Source organism: Phascolarctos cinereus, unplaced genomic scaffold (genome assembly GCF_003287225.1).
Source record: "Phascolarctos cinereus isolate Bilbo 61053 unplaced genomic scaffold, phaCin_HiC Scaffold_4;HRSCAF=312, whole genome shotgun sequence".
NCBI lineage: Eukaryota > Metazoa > Chordata > Mammalia > Diprotodontia > Phascolarctidae > Phascolarctos > Phascolarctos cinereus.
In genome coordinates, this window is record NW_027555847.1 from 408,202,435 (window position 1) to 408,210,959 (window position 8,525).

The window sequence follows — 8,525 nt, forward strand, 5'->3', positions numbered from 1 at the left end:
CCTTGGGGTAGTAGGATAGCTGGGTGAAAGGGTATGGAGCATTTAGTCATTTTTCTTGCATAATTTCAAATCCAACTCCCCAGCTTCCCCAACAGTGAACCAGTGTGCATGTGTTCCCACAATCAGGCTTACCATTTCTTCTTATTCATTTTTTTTCCCTCTTGACTGGTCTATCTCTTCTTTGAGTCTTACATGCCTTTCATAATATCTTGTACATCATTTTAATCTCTTGGTCTGTTGGTAATATGGTATGGCTTCCTTCTACCCCCTTTCCACTGTCCTTTAGGTTACCTGATTTTTTATTCTTTCCAAGTCTATATCTTATAGCCATATGACATCACCATGGGAATGTTAGTGCTAAAGTGATGGGTTTCTATAGTTGTGAACAATTTACAACTATTGTATAATTTCACAAACATAAACTACACAAAATCTTCCATATATTCAGTTTTTGGCCCAAATCCCCATCTATTTGTATCATCTGTCCAAAACATACATATAGATGGACTAAATTTATAGCCTGTTGATCTAGCTGCATGTTAAAGTCTGAATATACTGTATGTATCTTTTATTTACTTTGTTCTTTCAACAAGTGGTATTACAACAATTTCTCTTTTCATTACTATGGATTTCACTGATAAGGCTTTATATTATTTCAGGGCTTAGCACAATAAAGGGAATTCTTCTTTTGATTTCTATGCAGATTATTTTCCATGACAATGGCCGAAGAACTACTTCTTTGGTGAGAAGCAGATCAGGTCCCAAGCTTGGTTTCTTACTTGGACATCCAAGCTGAGGATGAGGCAGGAGGAAAAGAATCTCTTGGGGAACAGATCTTTTTTACTTTTAATCCTAGATGCCCCAGTGAAGGACTCCAAATAAGAATCTCACAAGTAGAAAAACGCCACAAGACAGGTATCAAGTGAAGAGGTCTAGGACTTTGGGGTGCTCCTGGTGGAACTCCTAAGATCTCTACACCGGGCCCTGCCTGAATGAATTCAACTCAAATCTTCTTCCAGCCAGAGGAAAAGTTTATTAGTGATAAAACACTTAGGCCAGGTGACTCCTGTAAGGAAGTAAGGATAAGCAGACATGATAAAGTCTCACCCTTTGGGCATGAGATTCTCAGCCTCTGAATGGGGGCCAGGGTGGTATTTTTATACACTGAAGTAACTTTGGGTGGCCAGAGAAGGGGGCTGGGAAAAGAGTCTAGGTGAGAATTCCGATTGGAAGGTCTGAGAGATTGAACAGACAATGGGAATAGATAATAAGAGGAACTGGAAGGAAGAAGTTTGAAAGGGCTAAGATCAAAGGGTAGAGCTAGGGCTTTCAAAGGGAGATAAGGGGAGTTGATAAGGAACCTGAAAGTTTAAGGGTTTTCTGGGTCCTGTAGACAAAAGGGAGCCAGATTCTTTTAGGGCGAGGGGCAAAGGCACATCTGAATAAGATTAAAAGGTAAGGCTAAGGCTTTCAAAGGGAGATGAGGGGCTGGGGCCTGTAGACAAATGGAAGTCAGATTCCCTTTGGGGCAAGGGGTGAAGATCTTGGCTTGGGCCCTGCCCCCATCATCAAGGATCATGTATCCCTGCAGATCATAGAGTGTTAACAAGCTTTGTCTATGTGAGAGGAATAGGGTGACTGCTATGGGCTGATTTTTTTAGCTGACCTTGTCAACCAGGCCTAGAATCCAAGAAAGTTCACTGCTGAAGTGAAAGGATTCTGTATCCATTTCTAAACACTGCTGATTAGTTGGAATCTAGTTTCATGGAAATAAAATCCCCACAACCAGAGTAGTTCTGATGTATCAAGATGAGAGTGATGAAGTCTCAGGAAGGAAAGAAAGCTACTGTACTCTAACCAAAACTAAGATGTTCCACAGGTCAAAGACATAAACCTGGAAATGTTCAGCAGTACCAGACTGTAGAAGACCTTGAATATCAAAGAAATTTGAACTTTATAAGCAATAGGGAGCTATTAAAAAGTTTAGGGAAGAGGAGTGATGATGTCATTATCTAGGTTTAAATATTATTCTGTCAGCATTATGAGGGATGAATTAGAAGCAGGAAGAGGATAGAAATAGGAAGATTTGTTAGGAGGCTGTTGTAATATAGTCTAGGCAGGTCATAATGAGAAGCTTTCTTAGGAAGAGAGAGGTAGGCTTAAATAGGAGGGCATGAAGATGATAGTTGTTGTGATGGGGGTGGAATCCACATGACTTAGTAAATTATTGGATGTGAGACCTAAGGCAGAAGGAATAATCAACAATAGCTCCCAGTTTTCAAAAAAAGGAAAATGGAGTCAATGGTGGTTTACATGATAGCATGAGGACCTTGTGTTAAACATTAGGAGAAAGAACCTACTATCCTACAAGCTCCATGAGGGGAGGGGTATATTTTATCTAAATTTTGTATTTCCCTCAGGGCCTAGCTTAGTACCCTACACACTGTGGGCATTTCATAAATTTGTTGAATCAATGAATCAAAGAGTATTTTAATCTTGACCAAAACAAATCAAAACAAAAACAAAAATTTCTCCTTATCATTTATAAGAAAATGGTATTTAGATCTGTAACAGACTTTCTATATCATCTAGGTTAATCCTCTCATTATGCAAATGACAAAAATGAGATGCAGAGATGTTAAATGGATTTCCTAAAATCAAATAGTAAATACATGAAAGAGTCAAGCTAAATAACTTATATCCTTTGATTCTACATCCAGCACTCTTTTCACTACAAGTCGACAACAAAAGGCATATCTTGAGTATCTACTGTGTTCTAGTCACTCTGCTAAGTGTTGGGGACTCAATAAAAGGCAAAAGGAGTGCCTGCCCTCAAGAAGCTCATTTAATGGTAGAGTCAATAAGTAAACAACTATGCCCCTAAAAAAAATTTTCAAGAAGGACCCTAATACCTTCTCCTAATTAACAGATTCTCTTCCAAAGAGGGGTAGCTAAATCAAAATTTACATCTATGAACAGTTTGCTGTCTTTGCCTGATGGCAGGAGGATAGATTATGATCATTTATTCATTCAAGAAGATTCTATTGAATGTTTACTATGAATATGACCTGTTAATGTTTCTGAGTATAAATTTTAAAAGGAAATCCCACTTCAGTTACAACCTTGAATTTACTTTAAAGTCATAAATCCTACTATTCTTTAAATGTTGAGATATATATAACATATATACAAAGTTATATACTTAAGTATTTCTGTATAAATATGCATACATATACATAAATAATATATGTATACATGTATACATATGTGTGTATATACATGTATGTATATCTTCTTGTTTGTACTTTATTTTCAAAGAAGAACAATGATGTCATGATGTTGTAGTGTAGGAGTTGTCCACTTTCAAATGAATTAGACTTAACTGAGGTAGAGTTACAGAAAGTCATCATTCTCACTCTCTTCCAAAGTCATCAAAGTCCAAAGGTAAGACAAAAGTCAAGACTACTGGTGATGGCCTAGGATGTAGTGGATGGCCTTGGTACCTTTGATGTCTGATCAAGCTCTAAGCACTCTGTAGCACCTGCTTCAGCCACCTTCATAACTGAAACAAATTGTTTTCATCCACCCATTCCTCCAGAAAGTTTTCACATGCTAGGGGTAGAATAGCTCTCCTAACTCACCAACAGGTTTAGGTCCATTGGTTGTCCTCAACATGGTTTAGCACCTCTGCCAAGATGCAAGCTACAACTTCTTGGAGACATAAGTGAGAGTTGGGTGAAAGGTGGACACCAAAGGTAGACAAGTAGCCCTGAAAAGCAAGCCTTCACACCAGAGGAGCTAGTCCTCCCTGAACACTCCATAATATATATGCATGTGTGTGAGTATGTGTATGTATGTATGTGTATATATGTATATCCTGCCTCAGACACTTACTAGACTGTGATCCTGGGCAAGTCATTTAACCAATCTAGGCCTCCGTTTCATCATCTATGGAAATGAAAGGGTTAAACTTGATGGCCCCTAAGGTCCCTTCTAGTGCTAAATCTGTGATCCTATAATCCTGCATAGAATAGTCTTTTTCCTCAAATTAAAGGATTTTTCATATTGTGTGTATAAATTCATCCATTCTTCAAGGAAAACTCCATTTTGCTTCCTGGCCTTGGGTAGGTAGGTATTTTTCAATACACACATCTTAATTTGTAGGAAGAGGCCCATGATTGCAAAGAGTTCTGTAAACCAGCCCAAGGACCCCTTAAACCTTTGAAATAGAACATCTAATGAGAGGGCAGACTCTTGCTTGAAGCCCCAGCTGCAATGGAGGTGCTGTTTCTGATCACATTAAAAGGCTTTTTTTCTCCCTCTCAGAAAGTATTCTTCCAGAACACTATGTTTCCCAAGCAAACAGATACATACCAAATGTGAAATTCATATTGCAAAGGCTGAGTCATTTGTTTCTTATTCCTTGATACAATCAATGTCTGCATATGTATTCCCATAAAGGATTATACCACCAAGTTCTCCCTCTAATTATTATCTTCTTAAATAACAAAGAAGATTCAGTTTATGTTTCAGATTAGAAATCAGGCTTCCCAAGGAGTTCCATACTAATACTGTCACCAACTAAGTTAGCATCATGTGGGTTCAGTGTTCCACATAGTATTCTCAACTTTCCAGTTTAGAAAAAAAAAATTCCTTTTTATTGCTTCCATTGACTAAAAATAAGTAACCATGATTCAAACATTAAAATATTACTGTGATGCATTTTATCTGAAAGAATACATGTTATATATACACTCAATAACAATAAATTAGTATGTGCAATAATATTTCATCTAGTGATTTTCTACAAAGAAGTTCATCATCATTGTAGAAATTTAATGTGTTGGTTGCCAGATCTTTGCCTATCATGTTTCTATTGATCTGTACCTCTTTTACCAGAATAATTTGTTTGAGGTTAGCATCAGGGAAGAATTAGGGTTTATCACTTGGAAACCACACAGTATGGTGATCATATGACTAACAAGATGAAGAATTCTGGACTTCTCAAACCACTCTAAAATAGAAATTATACATAAGAGATAAAGCAATTTCAGCTGTATTCAAGGGCTAAGGATACCAAGAAAAGTTAAAAACCCAAGTTCTAACATCAGAAAAAAAGATAATCCTTAACTCCTAACATGTTCACTTTCTCCCATGACCTACCATGTGTCTGACTGGAGGGCTGAGTTAGTAGAACCATGTACTTAAAACAGAATTCAGCTCTACTTTCTGATTCTCCTTCCACCCCCTTCCTTCTCTCAGCATCATGGAGATATAAACAGAAGAAATTTGTTTGAGCTGAGATAGCAGTGTGGCAGGAATCTGTTTAACAACAGAGTTTGGCTAGAGAATGGAGGAGCAGAGGTAATAGGATGGGTAGGAAAGTGGAGCAGAACACTAGGGGCTATGTTACATTCCACTAAGCCCAAGGAAAAGAGCCCAGAATTCAATTAGGGTTAGTTATCTTTCCAAAGAAGTCACTTGGAGGAAAGGCTGAAAGTGATGAACCATGTGCCAGTATGGAAAGAGGTTAAGAGCCTTTGAAATCCAGCCCCCAAGGAAATTGCCATCAAAAGGAAGGAGTCAGAAAATAAGCAATGGGATAAAATAAAGGGGGAGAAAACAGAAATAACCAAAAATCTCAGAAGGAAGAAAATGCATTTAAAGACCTTGAGCCTAAGCAGATAAACCAGCAGGGAAGACAATGGCAGAAGGTAATATGGCCTTGAGATAAAATAAAAGAATTCAAGTATCTACAATCACAAGACAAATGAAAAAGAATCTACACCTGATGAGGCAGAAGGCCCTATAGATTCCCAAGTGAATATGGAACCATAGCAAGACTTTCCTGAATGTTTTAAAATAGAAATAAGAATTGTGAAAGCAGAATGTATGGCCTGAAAAGCAGAAATAATTAGCAGAATAGAAATTCTTGAATCCACAATAGCAAGTCTTACCAAAGAAACAAAAGAGAAGACAAGTGATTGGGAATGCAAATATACAGAAATGGAGGATAATCTAGAAGAAAAGAGGCAAAAAGCAATAAAATTTTTAAAAGCATGATTTCTATACATTCAAAACATACTGCATGTGTAAAAATGTCTTAAGCTTCATAAGGCTCCTGGAAGAAGACAAAAAGTAAATCAAAACAAAACAAAACCTGAACACTATGACACAAAAAATAATATAGAAAATTGTCCAGAACTTCTGAACACAAAAGATAAAAGTGTCAATAGAAAGAATACATAGAACATCCCAGAAGGGGGAAAAAAAAAACCCAATCCTTTGTTGCAAATTCCAAGATGCTTAGTGGTTAAATATAATAATTACACGGACAAATAACAAATTCTGCAAGTGACCAGGCAAAAGACCTTCAAATATTAAGGAAAGAAAAATCAAATGACACAATGCCACTTTGCACCCATGACAAAACTCAGGAAAGAATGGAGTAATGTGTTCTAGAGAACAAAGAAGTTCAAGATACTATCCAAGGTGATCTACCCTGAAAACTTGAGGCTAACCACAAATTAAAAAAAAAAAAGGATGGATGTTCAATAAGTAAGACACTTCCAAAACATTCCTAGAAAGAAAATCAGACTTGAAGAAATTATTTGCTTCTCAAACACCCCAAACAACAGAAATGCAAGAAAGGTAAACAAAAATAAAATAATAAGCAAGAAACCATTAAGTAATGTCTCTGGAACATGAGGAAGTAGAAGTCAAATAGAATTAATGGTGGAAAAACAGGTCTGAAATATCATGGATTAAACATCATAATACCTTACCTACAAGTGAATCTTATACATGAATATATATATATATATATATATATATATATATATATGTATGTATGTATGTATATGTGTGTGTATGTATGTTTATGTATAACCTATTTTTCCTAGCTCAAGAGAAATCGAATCAGAGTTCCTGAAGGACAACTGACACTAAAAATAGTGGGAAGGCATGAACCAAGGGAGATTTCAAGACAAATGAGGAAAAAAAATGATCAAAGGGAAGGCAAAAGTCAAAAATGAACTGCACAATCAGGGACATAGGAAAATTCTCACCATGGAGTAGGATGAGTTGTGCTTTGCTCCATCAATATCTGGGATTGGAAAGTATGCTTCATTCTTACCAATACTATACCTTCAGTGGCTTAAGGAGCAGCTACTGTGGTTGATACCTCCCACGCCGTGTCCTCTTGCTGTAGTTATCCTCTCCCAGAGCATGCTTTCTTTCTTCTTCTATTCCTTGTGGGGGCACAGGTCATGATACTCTAGGGAATAGGACACCCCTTCCTGGTGCAATGACATCCAAGGTAAGACTATTCTTAGTAAGGCCATGCCCTTGTACCCTACTGCCACCATTGAATTTGCCCTAGGGCCAATTTCAGCTTGGTACTTTATAGCTTCTGCATGCAGGGCATCTTTGGTGTCAGCATGCTTAAGCAAAAGGGGCATAGTGTGAAACAGAGGTGGAATCATTCCTGGTGGCCATAAGAATGGAAATTCTAGAGCTTGCGCCGACCATGGGGATCTCCCTGGACAACTGGCACAAGCGCCGCAAGACGGGGGGCAAGCTTAAGCCCTACCACAAGAAGCGCAAGTATGAGCTGGGCCGCCCGCCGGCCAACACCAAGATCGGCCCTGCCGCAACCACACCGTGTGAGTTCGAGGTGGCAACAAAAAGTACCTGGTGCTGAGGCTGGACGTGGGCAACTTTTCCTGGGACTCAGAGTGCTGTACCCCAAAAACGAGGATTATTGATGTGTTCTATAATGCATCCAACAATGAGCTAGTCCGGACTAAGACTCTGGTGAAGAATTCCATCGTGCTCATCGATAGCACCCCATACCGCCAGTGGTATGAGTCCTACTATGCCTTGCCCTTGGGCTGGAAGAAGGGAGCCAAGCTGTCTCCTGAGGAGGAAGAAATTTTAAATAAAAAGCGGTCAAAGAAGATCCAGAAGAAATATGAGGAACGGAAGAAGACTGCCAAGACCAACTCACTTCTGGAGGAACAGTTCCAGCAGGGCAAGCTACTTGCCTGCATCGCATCAAGGCCAGGCCGGGTGGCCAAGCAGACCACTATGTGCTTGAAGGCAAAGAGCTTGAGTTCTACCTAAGAAAGATCAAAGCCTGAAAGGGCAAATAAACCCTAACTTGGACATTCTCTAATGGAATAAATCCCCAGATTGTTTTTAAAAAATGGAAATTCTAATATTTCTGTATTGATTGATATATAATTCCTCAAAGGGCTACTACTGTACCACTTCTCCCAGAAGGATTCAACCTTCCATTGGCCTATGAAATGTGTCATAATCACTAGTTATAGTTGGAGGTGGCAGTGAATAGAGTACCCAGCCTGAAGTCAGGCATACTCATCTCCCCGAGTTCAAATCGGGCCTTAAACATTTACTAGATGTGTGATCCTGAGCAAATCACTTAACCTTTTTTACTTCAGTTTTCTTATCTGCAAAATGATCTGGAGAAGGAAATGGCAAACCACTTCAATTTTCTTTGCCAA

General features: G+C 38.4%; 1 pseudogene; it reads left to right on the plus strand.

The window, feature by feature from the left end:
• Window positions 1–7,522: 7,522 nt before the first annotated feature.
• LOC110220419 (small ribosomal subunit protein eS8 pseudogene) lies at window positions 7,523–8,183 on the plus strand (annotated as a pseudogene).
• Window positions 8,184–8,525: the final 342 nt, after the last annotated feature.